Source organism: Chiroxiphia lanceolata, chromosome 2 (assembly GCF_009829145.1).
Source record: "Chiroxiphia lanceolata isolate bChiLan1 chromosome 2, bChiLan1.pri, whole genome shotgun sequence".
Classification (NCBI taxonomy): domain Eukaryota; kingdom Metazoa; phylum Chordata; class Aves; order Passeriformes; family Pipridae; genus Chiroxiphia; species Chiroxiphia lanceolata.
The window spans coordinates 19,788,125-19,808,351 of record NC_045638.1 but is presented as its reverse complement, the minus strand read 5'-3'; the positions used below and the strand labels follow the sequence as shown (position 1 = coordinate 19,808,351).

The 20,227-nt window shown below is 38.9% G+C and overlaps 1 protein-coding gene and 1 long non-coding RNA gene across 4 annotated transcripts in view; one reads left to right on the top strand and one right to left on the bottom strand.

Annotated features, from left to right (window-relative positions):
* ARHGAP6 (Rho GTPase activating protein 6) overlaps window positions 1–20,227 on the bottom strand; it is a 322,836-nt gene that overhangs the window by 124,552 nt on the left and 178,057 nt on the right. The window lies entirely within an intron of this gene.
* On the top strand, window positions 2,543–7,977 carry LOC116782814. The gene is made up of 3 exons (XR_004355362.1): window positions 2,543–2,756; window positions 2,848–2,986; window positions 7,277–7,977. It is a non-coding gene; the product is annotated as an uncharacterized LOC116782814 (long non-coding RNA).

Genomic DNA, 20,227 nt, shown 5'->3' with positions numbered 1-20,227 from the left:
CAGGCAAATGAAAATTCAGATTATTAGAAAATTAGGAGAACTGAAATGAGCAATCAGATGCAGGAAGGCAGGAAAGAAAAAGAAAAAGGCCAAAAGAGTAATGAATAATTTCAAAAAATAATGCACTATTGAAAAAGAATAACAACGTGCTATACAAATCTTGGCAGCTTGTCAAATTTTAATTATCTTTTCAATTACTAATTAGGTCTTCTCATTGATTCAATGAGAAGACAAACTTTCAAGAGTTTTAATGTTATCTTTTTTGTCAACCTCTATGATCTGCTCATCACAGTGAAGATCTGCCCATCAAAGAGCAGAATAGGAGATTTGCTACAAGACAATCTCTGTCCCTTAATACTACAGAAACCCTGAGTAAACATCTATCCTAAATGAAGAACAAGGCAGAAATTTCAATTACACCAGTGGAATACAATTTTATGTGTGTTTTTGACAAATAAGCCTTTCTGAGAAAGCAACCTGTCTTAAATGGAAATTAATTTTTTTTGTAGTTTTGATTGGAATAATTACTTAAGCATATGAGCATCAAAGAGGAGGCAGCTGATGACCATTAGCAGGCACACACGATGCACAGGAGTGGTACCTGCACATGATCATACCGAGTGCACCTCCATTTCTTTTTAACTGCTACCAGACTGATTTCCTTTTAATCGAATAAGAGAGAGAAAGACACTGCCTGGCCCAAAGCCAGCATTACCACTTCCAGGCCACCTTCTCTCCCTCCTCTGTAGGTATCAACACTGGAACATAGGGAGGGCATGAGGAAAGCCAGGAATTTCCCCTGAAGCCTTGAAAGGAATAGCAGCGCCTAGAGCAGGACAAAACTCTTACAGTTACTGCTGGAAACTAATGCTGGGCCCAAAGTGCAAAGAAAGGTACCTGGAACTTTGTTCCTGCTCCTTTATGGATAGTACACAGAATGTGTTGTTATTTACAAGCTACAGAGAAAAATCCAGTTGCACTCCTTTCTTTTATGATGTCTTTCAACTATGTATGTTAAATCTTAAAAATTATATAAATTAAGGTGCATTACCCAGGGGAACATTAATTCATTTTTGTATTACTGCTTTTCCTAAAATACTTCAATAGGTATTCATTTCAGATTGAGCCTTAAGTCTTTTTGCCCAAATTCAATGGGAATATTTGTGCAATACATGTCTTAGTGAAATTAACGTGCATTAAAAACTGCTCCACTGTCAGTCATGAATCTTGCATGAGACAATATATATACAGTAGTGCTTACTCTGGAGTAACCTGGGAAGGCATCTTTTATCTCTTCTTTGATTTTAATGAATCTGACATAAATAAAAATGCTTTTTCAGAACAGCTGTTGTTAGAGATTAGGTATAATTAATACGATGTTGAAAATGGAAAAAATCTGAATTAAACTGATTCTGTACATCTAGGGAACTCTGATAAAGTAAAAACTCCTGTTCACAGTTTTGTGAGAACAGAAAGTTTTCTGTATATTGGAGATGCACACAAAGTGCACTAGAGAAAACAGAAAGATTAATTGCTGTACTCTAAAATAAGCTAAGTCCAAAAAAGACATGCACTGACTTCTGTCCTCATGGTCACTAAAAGGTAAGGACAAATTTTACAGATTTTACAGAACAACACTGGGTTTGAATCGGGTCAGAGTATCTGAAATTCTGCTGGAAACGAGAGAAAAGTTCAAAGGCAAGCAAACTTCCATTTTTTGCAGCAGAGAAGGCAGCAGTGAGAAAATTAATCTTGTGCATTAATCTTAGCATTCCTCACAAGTGACTCAGGCCTACAGAAGAAAACATTCCCACTATCTGGTTAGGAAACATCATGTTTCCCACATGGAAGAGAGGAGAGGAGCTCAAGCAGTGCTGTTTTTACTACTTTCACCCTGGTTAATTTGCTTGCAGACCCTTCTGCTGCTCAGAGTCCCAAACTGTTAAGGAATATAGTTCCCATTTACCAACAAAAATTAAACTAGTCCTCATGTGTATAATAAGCTTGAGTCAGAGCATTTCTAAACAATTATTTAACTATTTATAATTTATTATAATAATCCTTGGTAAAAACATCTTAGAATGACAATCAGCAGCAAAATAGAAGATTGGCTAATAAACTCCATAGCAATATCTGTTTACACACTTAAGAGTTATAAAAACATTAAGTGGTGACATGCATAATAAAGAGCCCATTGAGCAATGAAGAGTAAAAAACACCCTTGGAGAGCTGGAGAAGTCAGAGAGGTCAGAAAGCTACCTCCAGCACCTCAACCTCCACCACTTCTTGTGTCTGAGCCACATGTCTCAGTTAGAGGTGAAATCCCAATTCTGTCAGAAGCACTGACCACACACAGTTCTTATGCACCTCCGCAAAAGCCAGTGCAGTTATCAACTGGGAGAAAAATACATTTTTGCAAAATGGTTTGCAAAAAGGACAGTCAGTCCTGATATTTTGCTCTTAAACCCTTGAAGCTTGCAACAGAAACCAGAGCACCCCACTGGGAAGGGCAGTTACAGCCGACCACTTCCAGAACCGCCTGCGTGTGGAGCGAGCAGCTCCTCAGACCAACCCCAAAGGAGCGGCAGATGCCTATGTCCCAACTTACATCCCTTCAGAGTGCTGAATGGCTACACTCAACACCTAGAAGAGGCCTGTATCATGCCAACTCTAGGCCTGCTCACCCTGCGCAGGCCACGAGTGCCAGCATGGAAATTGCGACACACAGAGCGAGCAGGAGGCCAGCTGCACCAGAGGTGGGTGCCCAGGGTGCCTGCCCCAGGATCCTCCACCTCACCCAGGGTGAGGTGTTCCTCAGCAGCACCACCTCTCACCCACATCCTGCAGGACTCAAGAGAGACTCCAGGTGGATTTGAAGATTGGATTGGCAGGACAAGCAGCTGAGCACTGAAACCTAATTTACTGTCTTGATAAAACATATGGGACAGCAAGACAGAAGACTCAAAAATACCTCCAGTTAAAACAGGTAAAAACCACCAAATTTTAACTGCTTGCAAAACAAGAAGGAATCAATGTGAAACAATTAAACTATACAGAACACTTATACAGATTGCTATTTACGAATCTTAAAAGTATTTCCCATACATTTACTCAACTGAGCTTCTGATTTGTTTTGTATTTGTGTGACATGAAGGTTCAATTCAGAATGATTTTTCTCTATTTTTATTTACACATGGGAACCATTTACGATTCCAAAGCAATTTTTTACTGTGTCTCTGATTGAAAATTATCAGTTTGGACTGAATAGTTTTTCTGTACCAGGTTAGGTCTTTCAGTTATTGCTTTTTCACAATACAATATACTAAAAAAGGATTGAGACTGCTGAAAATAATTGTATTGGCAAGCAAGGAAGGCAAATTACTAAGGGCAAATATTTCAAGTTTTTAAAGCCAAGTCCTCCTATTACAAATTCTATGTTCAACTCTCTTCCACTTTTCTTTATGAAATATTTTATTATATTCTACCAGACAGAAATGTTGTACAAGGACATAAAATATGCTTTAAATGTTTTCCCTCTCTCTCTGTATCTTGCATGTTTGGTCAGTTGTCCCACTTCACAGCTTAGCTGAAAACCTGTAATAAAAAAATTGAGGTAAAATACATTTGAAGAATGCCACAGTAAAACATGGAAATCTTTGCTGTTTCAGTGAAACTCAAGGAGTTTTTCCACTTGTCACGCTATGGTAAGGGATGTCAGGAAAAAGGATTGAATTCAAGTTATTAACAGATTTTTCCATTTCTCTCCTGTATCTCACTGTGGTTTACAACATCCTTAGTCATGTTTGAGTTTTTTGTTGTTAGAGGAGTGGTTTTGGTTGCTTTTGAGTTTGGCACAGACAAAGATGAAGTGCCTCCAAGTCATGACCTATTAGAAGCTTTTATATGAAAAAATAAAATAAAAGCTTATTACTAGCTAAGTGTTCACTTTAATCTGTCAACAAGTGTGCAATAGCATAAAGAATTATAATATATCAACTACATTTGACTGATGAGTTTCCAAGGTGATTTTAAAAATTAATACTTTAAGAAAATGCATATATTAGAGACTTTGTAGTACATACATGAAAATGAGACTATAGCAGTTATTTCAAGACAGAATACAACACAGGAAGGTGGTACTTATGTTCTTATAACAAAGTTATGGACTTCAACAACTTCCTTCCCCTCCTGTCACCTAATGCTTAACAATTCACCAAAAGGAACACCAAGTAGGCATCCTCCACACTTACTCATTTTTTCATCCATCCATAGCCCGCTAATTATCGTAATCTGCATACATGCTAATATTCATATTGACTAACTTGTTATAAGCACCTTTCATACATACACCGTACACTGAGGTACACTTCGGGAAAGATTAAAAAAAAACTTCATAAAGAAATGTACTGACTAATTTAATGTCTGACAGTTTCACTAAAAGATTTCACTGGAAAAATACAATCCAGCAATAGAAATCCTAAACCTAGTTAACATTAGCACAGTAGGGCAGAAACAGCAGATATTTGTTTTGTATGGAATGACTGCTGTTCTAATGCTTTAGAGCATCTCAACTATATAAGAAAGGCCATCTCTCAAAGTCACTCACATTCATCACCTACAAAAACAGTAATAAAGAAAGCTGTTGATCTCTAATAACTGAAACAATGAGAATGCCAGATATTCTCAAAATCAACAGAAAAACGGGGGAACTCAGATTACTAAGAAGTGAAGTAACATGCCACAAAAGTCAGTAAAAGAGAAGGAAGAACATACAGTTATACTGACATGTTATATTGGCCTCAGAATGCAAGATTCTACCTCAAAGAAGTCAAAAAGTTTAAGTTAGGACAACTATAATTTAAGATTTGTCATAATGCCATTATTCTCTATAAAAAAAATTAAATTCTGTGATTTCTTTGATCCCTATTTTAAACAACAAGCTAGAATGCAGAGAATTGTAAATGTCAAAAAAGCAATCCCTATATAGCTTCAGATCTTAAAATGCAAATTTTTTAAAAGAGCTCTTCAGGTATATTTCATGCTGTCAGTTTGGTTAGTAAGATAGTGAAAGCTTAAGAGTAGAAATACTCTGCTGAAGGCAGTGGGACTGCACAAACTGAATTCAGTCACACAGGATTTTATCTTAATCTTTAATGCTGATTCTCCAAAACTGCCCATGTAACTATCTTCATGGTAGACAAAGAAGAAAAACATAACACACATCCTTTATGACTGTAGTTAACCATTACTCACTTCTTTAATTCAATGAAGATTTACTTCTTGATCTACAAAATCTTCTGGTCACCTGTCAAAACATGACCTATTTTCTCAACTGCTTATTAAGGATCTTCCTCAGGAGTCATTTGACCTGCCCCTCATCGATCTTGTCCCTTTCCCTACAATACTTGTCTTCTAATCCACCTAATCTGCCTGGATGAACTCTACATTGTCCCTTCCCCATTTCCTCCCCTTAGACTTTCTGACTCTCTTTAGCATATCTTCTTCCTCACTTTTTTTTATGTCCATACTGTATACTAGCAATGCATTAACAAAAAAGGACAATGACTGTGAATACAGGTGCATTAATCTCTCAATCAGCCCCACTACTACATTGCTTTGCCTGCTTCTACTCTTCTTACTCAAACAGCATTCATTAGTAGTTGTCTGATTCCTTCTTAGCTTGAAACATAGGCAGATCAGGCAGCTGCTGCAGCATTGCCACTGGGTTAACTCTGTGATAAGACTACAGCTGAGAAGACTCCACTCACACAGCAACTCCACAACCAATATGAACTACATCTCCCTTTAGAGGCAAAAGAACAAGCCATTTTTTGTGTATCACGGAGTAAGAGCATTTGTAATGCTCAGAAACTTAACAGGCGATATGCAGCAAACTAGCATTTACCTTGATGTAACTTGCTTACATTTCCAGAATGTAAACTCTTTGGGAAAGCTGTTTCAAGTCTTGCTGTCCCATCAGGTATCTTCAGAGTATATATATTCTCCCACTATTAGCTGCTTTACATAGTCAGAGAAATGTAAAGGAACATTATTGCAAGTGACAATCAAGCCTTTTAAGCTATATGTAATAGAAAATGTGGCAGAACATATCCACGTGATAAAAAAATCCTCCATCTGAGTAAGAGTCCATGAAACCTCTCTAAAAGCCCTGTTTCTGATATTTATTTTTACCTTGCAGAATTTTGGTGGGTTTTTTTTATATGAAGGAGACTAAAAATTCTTCTCTTATAAATAATGCAATAGAACCACATTGTACATACACTGTAAAGCAACTAAGGATGTTTAATCACTTTTTTTCCTAGGATTCTCCCTTAATTTGACATTTCAAAAGTAGTACAGCACATCAGCAAAAATAATGCACTGATGTGAATATTCTGACAGAAACACAGACATCTGCCACTGCCACATGGAAAGTAATTTTTAAACAAATAAAAAGCTACAAGGCCAAAAAGAACATTTAACCACAAAACTATAATTTATTTTCTAATACATCTTCATATGTGGTAACTAGTCCCTGTCTCTTACTGTTGAGAAGGTATTAGACAACTTGGCAACTAGATGACAATAAAACAAAATTTAAAAAGGTCTGCAGATGTTCAGCCCTGTATAGGTCTGAGCATGAGAAAGGTGAGAGGTTCCCCAGACGCTTAATGCTTAACAAGAACTTTCCATATCTCCTGAGACCAAGCCTTAAAGAGCTTTTTATTTTTTGGTGCCCGCCTGTTTAGTATAAGCCTATCTCCTTGATTATGTGTATTCTGGGAAATGAGAGCAGTGTACTGGTTTTAAATAAATCTTTACCTTTTCAAGCCACACAGCTCTTGATACCTTTTTAGCCATATACTCCTACAGCTCACTTTGCATGAATTAATGTGACTTTCCCGTAAAAGCTGGCTTTAACATCATAAATAACTGACAAGTGTTAAATAAACTCCTCGGAAAGGAAAGCTCAGGATGAGATGGAGAGTCCCTGCAGGCACCCCACCTGGCAGCAAGAAAGCAGAGGCCACCGCAGCTGCTAGTCCACACCACCCCAAAGCTTACTGGGACATTCCAAGGCAGCAGCTCTTGTAAATATTTTGAATGTTGCATTCACGAGGAACATAACTGGGCAAACTGAGTGCACCACCAGTATGGAAGTTACTCTGAGAAGATGCAGATTTTATTAGAGACAATGCTTTCAGCTTCCCTGCTCGTGAAAAACCCAGGGCTAGCATATAGCCAAATTTTCACTGTTTTTCTCTCATTTTTTCAGGTGACAGAGCAACACATGTGTAGTACATCCTAAAAATAAGGCAGAAGACAAGCAGTTTACAAGCACTTCTGACAGCACTAGCCTAATAAGCCTGTGGTCATCCCTAAGCTTCCCTCAAACTGTACCAAAGTAGGTCGTCCACATTTTCTCTTGAGCAAGTGCAGCAGCTTCAGACCAACTATATTTTTCTGCCCTTCTCACTCTTCTCAGGTTGTGCTTTACATTTGCTCTTACATACCACTGTCTGCCATTTTCCTTAGCCTGCTATCTATCCTTGGTGCCTTTACACCACACACCAGTACATCAGCCCTTTCACTTCCACTCGTGTGGTGCCATCTCACTGTGTCTGTGTAGAAACCTACCGTGCCCTGGCTCCCTAAACCCTTACACGTATGCAACCCTGCTGAGGGCAGAAGGAAATCAGGGGGCCTGAGGGGAACCATCAAGGACTGTTCTAAAAGACGATTAAGCAACACACATTTCCAGCGTAGCGGCTCTGTGCGTGCATTCACCAGGTCCAGGGAGATAACACATCTGAGGAAGATGGAGTCTCCGCTGGTTGGGGAGGCCGTCTGGAGGACGAATTACAGGGCAAGGACAGGACTCTCCCTCAGCACTGGGCCTCTGCCAAGGCAATGAGATGAAAGGACTTGACCTCTGAAACTTGCCCAAGGATTAAACGAGCTTCTTCACATTGCGTACGAATGCAACTGTTTTGATTGTGGTTTGCCATCCTACTAGACTGTAATAAGAGTTTTTCTCTCAGCATAAACCAATTACATCAACAGTCCAAGGCGTTGTGGGACAGCATGTACACGCACACTTCCTCCATGAGCATCTCCCCTGTGTGACACACAACCATCGCACAAATCACTCTTTTTAACAGGGAGGATCAACCCTTCTGGCCCACAGGCAGGGCAGGCCATCATAAGGCAGATCCTTGCTGGATACTGTCATGGTGCTCAGTCAGGTCAATATAAAAAGAGACATTCTTATTACATGTAAAAATTTAATATGAGAAAAACCCTTCAAATAAGTCTTTAAAATAACCTCATTCTCTTCCCTAACATGGCTGTCATCAGTGGCGTCTTCTCAACGTCTAATGTGAAGATGACAAAGGGCTCCAATACTTTTACAAAAGAAAATAAAGGTGCATGAGGAGACTTATTTTGTAGCTTCTAATAATATTTTAAGTAATGGAGAGTTAAAAGCAGATATGAAAATACCAATTGATAAAAATGCAGCACTTTCTGAAGAACAAGTACTGATTACCTTAAATGAAAACAGATGGGTCTGATATCTTCACCCAAGGTAACAAGGCACAAGGAGAGAGCATTTCACCTTTTCAGCACCCCACCTCAAACACTACAGTCAGTTACACTAACAAAATTTATATTGCCATCAGACACTCAACAATGGGCTCCTGTTGTGCTAGCTTCCCACCTCAGAAATGTCTCAGGAGGGAGTTACCCCTCTCATTCGTACCATGGCAGGTGACATGCAAGAACAGCGGCACACACCTGTCCATTTACCACACAAAGTACATCCTACCTGCTGCCCCTCAAAGGCCCCACACCTTACTTCTCAGTAGTACCAGTACTGTCTGTTACTGAACCTGGGCCTGTTATAATCACATACACTGCCAGGGATAAGAGGATTTTGTGTACATGACAATCAGCTTGGTAACCTTGAGTGAGACATTGAGGGAACCGTAGGGAAACAAAAAAAGGTGTAAAGCCTTCTGTAAAGATAAAGTGGAAGAGTTAGTATGTCATCTCTAATATTCATTTCATCCTACTGATGAAGAGTTTCTCTGATGGACTGGGGAACACAGACACAGACTCCAGAGAGCAGCTCCCCAAAAGGGACAGACCTAGTAGGTTTCCATTTTAAACTCCAAGAGGACACTGGCACTGCAACAAATTAACCTCTGTGAGCTTCCAAATACCCAGTGGGATGTTTGTGTTTAGCAATACAACAAAACATTAATGCCTCCCAAATACTAACAATGTGACACTTCTTGCTACTGACAGTCAAACAAACTCACTCTTTCCCAGCTAGAAAGTATTATTAAATTCTAGCTCCTAAGAATTAAAGGACAGATAGGTACACAGGTAATTAATTCAGTCAAGATCTTTTAGGGATTCTTCTACTGAGGAGTATTAGCAGTTCAGTCCAAAAACTTCATGCACATCACATAAGATGAATACTGCTCACAGTGAGTAGAAACAGCCACTGTTACAAAAGGAGACTCCCAAATCATTAATCATTTCCACAACAGCATACATAGTCCAGGCACGTTCCTTGTTCTTGCGCACCTCCAAGAGCATACATTCACAGTCCAAAGGAAAGCTACAAAGCAATGACAAATCACCTCACACTATAAACACAAATATCTGGCTAACTGACTGGTTCTGAGAAGCATCCAAAATAATAGAAAAGTCATTTTCTCTTTTCTGCTAAAAAGTTCAGCCCTCTTCTTCTTCTTCCCCCTTTCCTTTCACGGACTGAAGATGGTTGGTCCAGCTGGTTTTATCTCAGTGACTTCAGAACTGGTTCATTCTCTTGCAACAGCTGGCGCTCTTCTTCCCTACAGGTAACATATGGCTCATCACAACAGTCTGGAAGATACTACCAGTCTTCCATGGGACCTTACTACCAATGTAAATACTTTTTAACTCTCATTTCAAAGTCTATCAGGTTTTTCAATCAAACTTATTTTTCCAGAACTTATCAAAAAAGCATTTCTCTGTTCTGTTCCTTATTTAGTAGCTACCATGTAAGACCACTTGTTGAAGAACACCTAAAGGCAAGTTTAATTCTTCAATGTTCTGGTGAACGTGTGGAGCAAACCAAGTAACTGCTTTGGAATTTTCATCCTCCAAGGTATCCTTGCAAGGCAACATGCATTTTCAGGATGACACTAACACTAAGAGCCTAAAAATGATAAATCCTTTCAAATGCTGTACATCTTTGGGATAAAAAATATCTACTGTCAGCAAGTCAAGGGGAGGGGGAGTTTTACATAGGACTTTCATACTCATTTATTTACCTTGGCTTCAAATATAGAGGTAATATTAGGTATTTTCATCACTGATACAAGGTCATACGATTTGGAAAAAAAAAAAAGAAAAAAATCAAATTGTTCTCTTGACATCATACTTCCTCTTCAAGCTGGGCTTCAAGGCTTCAGAATTTTTGAGTGTTTGCCTATTAAAGCAATTAATTCTTTCATGTACTGGCATTATACGGATATTAAGTTTTCCTTGCTTAGAGGAAGAAAAGTGTTAACTGGATAACCAGGATTATAATTCTGGCAGTCTTATGCATTCAGAAAGATAGAATTGCATCTTTTCATCTGACAAAAAAAATACTTAATGCCTTTACAAAATTATTGTGGTGTAAAGTTGTGAAGAAAATGTTAGGGGTCTTTGACTTCCTTGCTTTTGTTTCAAAATATTATTCCTGTTTGATAAAGATTTTGCAAGATGCATTAAGTCCACATGCAGGACTTCTTGGCCCTGAACCATGCATAAAGCTTTCCAGCTTCTTTAATTTCATACACATGAAAACTCAAGGAGTGGTGACTTGCAATCCAGTATAACTAAAACAGGAACCCAAGACTAGTGACAGGTACCATGTCTGCTCCTGAATCTTACTGTTTTGTTGGTTTACATCCAAGTTTTTTCCTTAATGTGAGTGAAAGATCCACACTAAAAAGAGAGAAGGCTTGCATCTACAAACCACTCAGGGAAAGTGGGTATGTAATAATAACAGATCTACACCAGCTTTTGAGGACAAGACCAATTCTCTCTGTGCCAAAACCTTTCAGATGCCAGCTCACATTTTGGTGTAAGGTAGAGACATGAAACTACCAACAACAGAGAAAACTTAATGCAGAACCAAGCTCATGTATTTCTGTCCACACTGTGTGAACAAACTGAGCACATGGTATTGATTCCCCCCTTGGGACCATGCTTCCCAGCAGACCACTGCAGTTATGTCAAGCAGCCATCATAAGGTTCACAAGCCAGCTACAGTTGTCAAATGCTGCAGAGTTAATGGGCGTGCAGACTGCCTGTGGTACCTGCAGGACAGGGCAGGCATGCTGCACAAAGGTACACAAACCTAATGACAAGGTCACCTCTCAGGCCCACATCACATCCAACCTGCCAGACCTCTAGGGAAATTTGGGTGTAACACCAGAACTGCCCAGCATACAAGCCAAATATAGCAGGGCCACCAAGCTGGAAAATAACTTTGCAGAAGAGTTCCTGGTTCTGAAATTGAGCCAGCAGTGCATCCTCACAGAAAAGAAGGCCATCAGCTTCCTAGGCTGCATAAGCTGCATTAGAAAAAATGTCACCAGCAGGTTAAGGGAGAGGATCCTTCCCCTCTGCTCAGTATGGCTGAGGCATACTTGGAATGCAGGGTCAAGCTCTGGAGAGACAGGGACTTACTGCAACAAGTTCTCAAGCAAAGGGCCACAAAGATGACTAAGGAATAGGAGCATCTCTCTTACAAGGGAAGGTTGAAAGAGCTGGAGAGCAGATGCCTTAGGAGAGTCTTATTCATGTGTAGAAAAACCTGATTGGGGGGGAGAAGTAAAGACTCTTCTCTGTAGTGCCCAGTCACCAGACGAGACAGTGGGCACAGACTGAAATTCCACTAAAACATAAGAAGACACTTCTACCGTGAGGGTGGTCAAACACTGGCACTGGATGCCCACACACGCTGTGTAGTCTCTGTCCACAAAGATACCCATAACACAACTGGACACAGCCCTGAGCAATAGCTGACCCTGCTCTGAGCAGGGGTTGGACTAGTCTATCTCCAGAGGTACCCTTCCAATCTTAACTATTCTCTATAGCTGTAAAAAATGAAGAGAAAAAAACCAGATAACTTCTAATCTTTTCATGGTAAAAGTCATATTAGATAGCACTCATAAAACGAGCAAGAATGCATATACAGAAGTATGGCTTTTTTAACTGACAGTGTCATTCATTGAAGCTTATCAGTAGACCCAAGAGAGTTATTACTTTCATTCTCCAACCTTCACAGAAGAAATAAAAACTGTTTTAACCCCATAAAAATTCTTCCGTCAGATAAACGAAACTTATCTACAGTAGTTTACCAACCAGCTGAGAAAATAAGTGGCAAAATAGTATTTAAAAAAACAAATTAGTACATAATGCTATTTTCCCCAAACCTTCACCGCCAGTCTTGAATTTGAGGGCTTATTAACATTCTAATTAGTACATGTTGAAATAAAAAGTACCTATTGTGATAAATAATTACATCTCACAGAATATTCATAGTTTTTTATGAAAACAAATTTCTTCATAATTCAAAATGATAGCACAGTCTTTTTCACCATGCAGCATATGAAAGCATGATGGCTGCACGCTTATACTTCATCTGAATGCGGCCAATGAAAACCAATGCCAAAATCAAGAGTTCTCCTTTAGAGGACAAATAAAAAAAATAAGTAAGAAAGGATGTAATAAAAACATTTGTCTGAGTAACTCATTACCAAACTACCCAAGAAATTAACATGCTAATAAACCTTTCAGTTTAAAAATAAAAAAAAAAAAATGCGTCACACTTAGAATTTACCTATTTCATGCCAATGAAGAGGCTGGCTCAATTTAGATTCAAGTCTACGTGAAGTTGCTCAAAACTCTGTGTCTAGGGAAGAAATCCAAGGAAACAGTCTGGTCTTTTACTGCAAATCAAAGAAAGCAATTCTCAAAATAAAACTTGCTGGTTTATAAAGTCACAAAATTATAAAGATAAGCCAGACCATTTCTTCCTTTGAGGAGTTTTTGCTCATCTCCCTGCCTTGAAATTCCTCCACAGAGGAGTGGTATCTTTCTCTTGGACTCATGGTCATTGACGGGCAGCTCAACTCAAAACGCACAAATCCTGGCATCTCTCTGATGCTGAGACTCAGTTGGGAACAGCACTGCCCTACTTAAGTCTCTTGCTTTGCCTTCTCACCAGGAAGCTTTCTCACAAAAGCTCTGTCCCATCTTGATGCCTCCTGACCACATTTTCCCACAGAGAGGGATTCAAATGCAAAGAGCTAGCTAATGGCATACTCCATGACAAATGGGATATGTGACTTTCTCTGATGTCAAAACAGCATCAGCTGCGAAGTTTACTCAATGTTAAGGAGAGGACAACATGAAAAGATAGCATGAGTCCTTATGCCTTCAACCACCCTAGTGTTCTTTACTGACAGACACAGAGAGGATGAACTTGTCACGTTGGCAAGCAGTTATCCACAACTAGATTTAGCTCCATCGTGTACTGTCTGTACAGTGCCATGGCATGTTAATATTTATTAGGAATAAAAATACTGAGGAGTCCTATAAAGTAGGAAAGGTTGTTCTGCCCTACATGTCATGATGATTACAAATGAAGTCAGTGCCCAATTAAAGAGCCACTATTCAAAGTTCGGTAATAAAGCTATTTCCAGAGGTAAAACAGACAGACTTGGGAATGCTTAAGCGGTGCTGGAGTGTCTGACATACCAGCAATATCAGGGGCAAGGGGGAAGAAACAGTGGGAGAAGAAACAACTCCCACTCATGTAAAAGGGATTAGGATGAGTCCTGCAGACAGCGCTACTCTACAAGCCACACAGAAATCAAATATGCTTTAAAAATTCCATGTATAATAGTAGCAATGCCAAAAATTTTATCAGGATAGATTTCACTGCATTACATTTCTTTCTAGCCAGATCACAGCTCAGCCTGTTGCCCATGCTAAGAGCAGCCTTGTCTAAGCCAAGGCCATTCCAGAGGAGTTTCACAGATGAGAAGATGCATTAAAGGTTTGACTTAGAGGAACGATTTTAACATTTTGCTAATCTAAGTGGTACTGCATTAAACCCATGCTAATACCTAAATTAATATATGAATAGAAAAAAGAAAACAAAATTACTCTATCAGCTTGCAAAACCAAGCACCTCCATGCCCATCAGATCAATATACATTTCATAATAAAGCCACACCCTGAAGAGGAACAGCTCTAAATCTAGTGATGCCTAGTTAAGCACAGTGCCTGGTGGGAGGAAAGTTAGGTATAGTGTGCAACCTAATCACAACAGCTCAAAACGGGAAAAGCCAGAAATGTAAGGCATGTAGAAAAGAATGAAGTTGTCCTGAAGTAGCAATCACATTTTTCACTTTCTTCAAAGACTCACAGGATTTGCCTACTTATAAAATAACTGTAAGCTAAGGAAGCACATTGAAAAAAGCACTCCACCACTGAGTTCCCACTAGCAAACCATATAAGCTGAAATCCAAAAAGCCTCCATTGCTGCAGTCTTTAGCAATTCATGGAAGCCAGTTACTGAGTGCTTGTAAAACACTCTTCACATGCTTCTTTGAGACCCTCTCTCAGCTAAGTTTGTACAACACTCCCCACCCATGTGAAAAGGTAAAGAAGCCATGAAATGCACCAAACCTGCAGATAATTTTTATGGAGCTTTGCATTTCTGCTGCTGTTTCTGGTTTCCATTTCATTCCATTACTTCTCCTATTATTTAATTCACTTATTTAATGATTTACATAGCACCTATAGCCTTAGCTATCAGCCATCTTCCCATATAGCCTTAAAAGGACTTGTTTGAGTTTGCAGGAGGAGGGGGAGAGGAGGAAAGGGGGTTCCTTCTGACCCTGCTATGTCAAGGTTGTTAGAAGCCACAAATCCTGGCCTCCTGACCCATTTTTAAATAACAAATTATGAAAAGAGACCTTACGCTCTTTCTCACTAAATTCTGTTTTATGATTCTACTCGTAGTGAGAGATAAAAATCTGCATTTTGGTGACAAACAGAATGTGAAGCATTCTATAATTTTCCCTTTAAAAGGATGCAAGAGTCGCTGGCTCCTCACAAACTTGTCATACTCAGCACACACACAAAAATTTAAACAAGTCCTTTTAAGGCTGCATAGCTTCTGTCTTAAAAAAAAAAAAGAAAGAAAGAAAGAAAAAAAACCCCACAACCCTCACATATTTGCCGGACTGGCTTGCTAGCGCTTCCCAGGGCTCTTCTCCATTCCTTTACGAGAATCAAATCATACCCTGTCCCCAGACACATGGGGACAAAACCGCCCTCATTCCCCACCAGAGGGGAAGGGATGGCCGAGTGACATTTCTTCCACTTGGCAGAAATCTTGAAGTATAAAAAATATTAATATTTTAAAATTACACTACAAATGGTAAAAAAATTAAAGTGGGAAAAATAGAATTGGATTAAACCACTAAAACTACAAGCTGTTTTTCTGCCCCAGTGACACTAAAGCTTGATCTTCACTTTCCTAATGCACTTGACTACTGATCTTTGCTTGCTGAAGTTCTGCATTTCCTGCCTTCACGACATTAATGTACTTTAAAGCCCAGAAGACCAATTGGTGCATAGGATTTTATGTCTTAGAAAGTGAGCTGCCCCCATCATAAATACATTCCATAATAAAGTCTAGAGATGAAAATATATGCTAACTTTTTCAGTTTTTATATCCTCCAGCATGTTTTGTCTCCATGGATACTAAAGGCTCTATTTTTCATTTATTCAGAGTGGAATATGAGCTTTTGAAAAGATATACACAACACTAATAGTCCTCATACACGAAACCCATCACAAATTCCCCAATGTCAATCTTTTTAATCTAAAATAGTTCTTCTGTGAAAATCAATACATCTTGTGGACCCCACAAATCCTGGGCAAAAGAGGTATTTCCCATTCCAGACACACTTTTCATGAAAGAACATGAGAAGAGGAAGGTGAGCATCAACTGACTGAGAGGTTGGTCGAGAAATACCTGCTTCCATGGAAGAATTGCTAACCTGAGTTTATTTATGTCTATCTTATGATTCATAGCTGTGCTTTAATGGAAAGAATTGTTTATTTTCTGTTTATTCCCTTGATGAATCATTGACAATAATCACACCCTTCTCATCTTCCCTTTCACTTTGCAAAGCAAAGTTATTCTCCTCCAGTCCTCAAGATGACAGTACCTCTATTTTCCTTAAATGCTTTTATACAATTTCTCCAGATATTAATCTTTCTTGAACATGGCGTACTGGAAATGTACTTCTATTCTCGGTGAAACTGTATCAATGCTGTTTGCAACAGTACAAACACTTTCTCTACCAAAACCACCTGATACAAGGCTTAGTTAGAAAACTAAGTTAGAAAACTAAAAAAAAAAAAAAATAAAAAAAATAAAAAAAATCATCAAATTACTCTGGCACAATCTGGCTATGGTAAAATTATGCTTAATTTTCCTCTTATCTTCCATTCATCATTATTCCTTGTTTTTAGTAATGACTTTTTTGTTTTAAACTCTTTCACACAACAAATGTCAGAATAATCAACCTATAGGTGCCCGAGTCACATTTTTGGTTCTTTTTAACAGCAAGAAATATATTTCTTATTCTCCAGTCATATGTGAGCAGCTCTGGAAGGACTGAGTTACCAGAAATGCTTGAGATCAGATTTTATGTGTCAGACCCCTACAAAATTTTGAGCTGATGCCTAAGGCAGCCAACACAAACCCTGCAGAGAGAATAATATATTCTACAAGAACAATCAATACAGCTAGGGGGAAGAAAGTATACACAGGGCTTTTGACCTCTTGTCATTATTACAGTCATTTAGGGATGGCTATAATATGGTTCTCAGGATTCAGGAAGATCAGACACATTTTATTCTTAAAACAGAGATTCTATTTTTCAGGTCCTCACTTATACAAATTACCTTGGTTTTACTATAGCACCTCCAACATTATTACTCAATTATTGAGAGTGGAGGTAGAAAATATCTAGTTTTGAGATCATCTCTATAGTATTTTTAAGGTATACTACACCCTCAACGCATCATGGTTTCATTTCAGTCCCTGTTTTTGTGTCTGAGGGACATCTTTTATTTGCATCAGTTTCCTCTGCAAAGAACTCAGCTTGACTTCTGACAATTTACACAGAAGCCTTTAGCCTTCAAGCCACATCTTTCTTTGCAGGATCTCCTTGCGGTTAATGCTACATTTCCATTTCCAATAGAACGTTTTATTTTTGGTTTTGACAGCTTAGGGACTTTGTTTTCTGAAAAAAAAAAAAAGTCTCCCCTTTAAGTTAATTAATTAATCTATCTTCCCTTTAAGTTAATTAATTCCCTTAATTTTATTCCCTGCATTTTGTTCAACTTTCCATTTGAAATTAGTGAAAGTGTCAGCACTTGTTCCAGGACTGTTTTCACAGTCAGCTCTTCCACAAGATCATTCCTACTTACCAAAGCCAAGCCTGAAATGGAGCGATCTTTTCATTCAATAACCATTAGAAGAAATATGTTGACTACTACATCCAGAAATATCCTTCCTATCATTATTAATAGCATCTTCTCCAAGGAATAGAAGTTTCCCATAGATATGGATCTCCCAGTAGTATTTCTTTCTCCAGCAACATTGACTTCTAGATGAAAGCTGAATTTGGCATCTACAGCAGACCCATCCCACTGCATCTCTCACCTTAAACCTACCCAGAAAAGATAAAATAGGAAAAGAATAAGTGCACAGGTCTCTGCTCCATGCCATCAACTAGGAGGCCTTCCAGGCTACCAGCAACTGTAATAATCTTCTCACCACCTCCAGGCTGTTCTGGCACTGTGTGAACAGGCTGGGAAGCACAGGTGTCGTGTATTTCATACAAAACTCACTCAGAATCCATTTTTTAAGTACTCCTAATGACAGAAAAATTTAAAAATTCATAAACTTTGACAAGCTTTTTACAACTTCTAAGTTTGTGGATCCCTTCTGCCAAAAAATGTCAGAGAATTAGCCAATTTAACCTAACAGGATATTCTTATCTACATTAGACAGATGTTTACAGACAGACAAGTCTGAAGACAATTTAATCCTAATTTGGTATTTCAGAAGCACCTCTCACCTATGTAGTGCAACAAAGGCAGTTTTAAGTAACTTGAGTGCAGTTGTATTTATTAACACTTTGCATGAGTCACCACTCCCAAATGCCTTATGCTGTCCTTAAAATCATATTGGCATTTCCTTTGAACATTTTGCTAAGTGCTACTAAGACTTTACAGCCCTGGGGAAAAAGATATAGGAGACAGGTGGTCCACTTACATTTTAAACAATGAGGCATACATAAATATTTTCCTCTTTACCCCATTCGGATTCACGACATGTAAAAAATCACCTTAATGTAATGTCATCCGTAAAATGTTACAAGTATGAATTACATTTCCCCCAGAAAATGCAACACGAACAAAGGGCTACTGCTTAGCACAAAGACAATGATTTTAAATCTTAAGTGCAGACACTTAAGCGAGGGGGGAAAAAAGCCAATATGAATTTTAAAATTAATTTTAAAAACAAATAGGTTTGCAATAGATTCTCTTCAAAGAGTATGTACTGTTCTGACTTTTTAATCTTATATTTTCTGTTTTCAAAAGTTTGGCAAAACAGAAAGAATAGCACCAGTGAAGCGAATGAATTAGGAAAAGGAAGACGACTAAAGAAGTTCACATTATTTCTTTTTAGTTGTTGTGGTCATTTTTGTTAAATACATATATATGTTCCAGGCAGAAGGGTATTTTTCCCATTGACAATGCATCCATAACCATCGACAGGGAAATTTAGAAGTTGGAAGTTTCCTTCAAATTAAGCTATCCATACAGAAATTAGTCTGGCACAGAAGTAGCAGTGCAAACAAAAGAAATCTGTTCATATGAGCAGAGGGTTTACCCACTATAAATGAACATCTGCTTCACTTACTGTGGTTTACTGTGGTAGAGACACATCCAGGAGCTTCTTCCACAGTTGCTACTCCAAGTGCCAGGAGTTTTTATACCCTGTGGGCCATGCTGCAGATACTGGCAGAAGGGCAGGGGGCTGCAGCGGCTGCAAGAGATCAGCGCTTTGGCTGTGGGCTGGCTGCCAAACACTAGGGCAGCAGGGTCACCTTATCTGTGCCCTTCTCTCTCTCATCAATAGTTTGCAATTCTCCTTCCTTTTTCATCTCCTGTTATCTACAGTTTGCTATCTCCCAACTCCACCTCTCTCTCTTCTGTCCCCAAAACCATTATAAAATATGTTTCAAGAGAAACTCCAGTAGAGTGAGAAAGATGAGGTTATGTGCTCAGCTTCTCTCTTCTCCTCCACCTGCAGAGGCAGCAGATCTCAGTCTGAGAAACTTGATTCTTCTGAGGAACTGCAGAATAAAGATGATTAAGGCAACTATTTCAAAGACAGGAAATTTGAAAAAAAAAAAAAAATCAACCATCAGTTGAAAAGGTTGCCAAGGGCGGTATTCATCTAAATGAAGAACACTGCAATGTTGATGTCAGCTGCTAGGCTTGGGCTCCATTTACAGTTGGGATGAGGAAGGGAATCTGACAGAGGACATTTTCTCTTTGACTTCAGGCCATGATACGAGGTTCTGTCACTCTGCTCTCCCCACTGTGCGTGAAGTTCACCCCTGAAGAAAGCAACAAGTGCAGACGACAGTTTCCAGGCAGAGATACGGAATAAAGGTGCCCATTACAACAAAGAGCCAGCACCCCTTCCTCAGGCAAAACAAAACAAAGGGAGAAAAACCTGGACAAAGAACTGGACAGCAAAAGTGCAGTTTCAGCTAAAAGCTCATATGCACATGTTGCCCCAAGAATAAATTTAAGCCAATGATGACTGTCAGTCACAGGGCTCTGGAAGAGCCCTTCAAATGAAGGAGTGAACTGAAAAAAACATCCTACTACTGAGACACAGACCCTGCTGTGTTTATGTAAGAGATTACACATAGCTGAGTGCAATAGAAAGGTGCAGGGATCCACAGCCCAAGAGGTCCTCCATGTCTTACATTTCGAGATATTGGACAAGTGGAATTTTACTAAACTTTTCAAATATTTTCCTTCCAAAGAAATCCCTTTCCAG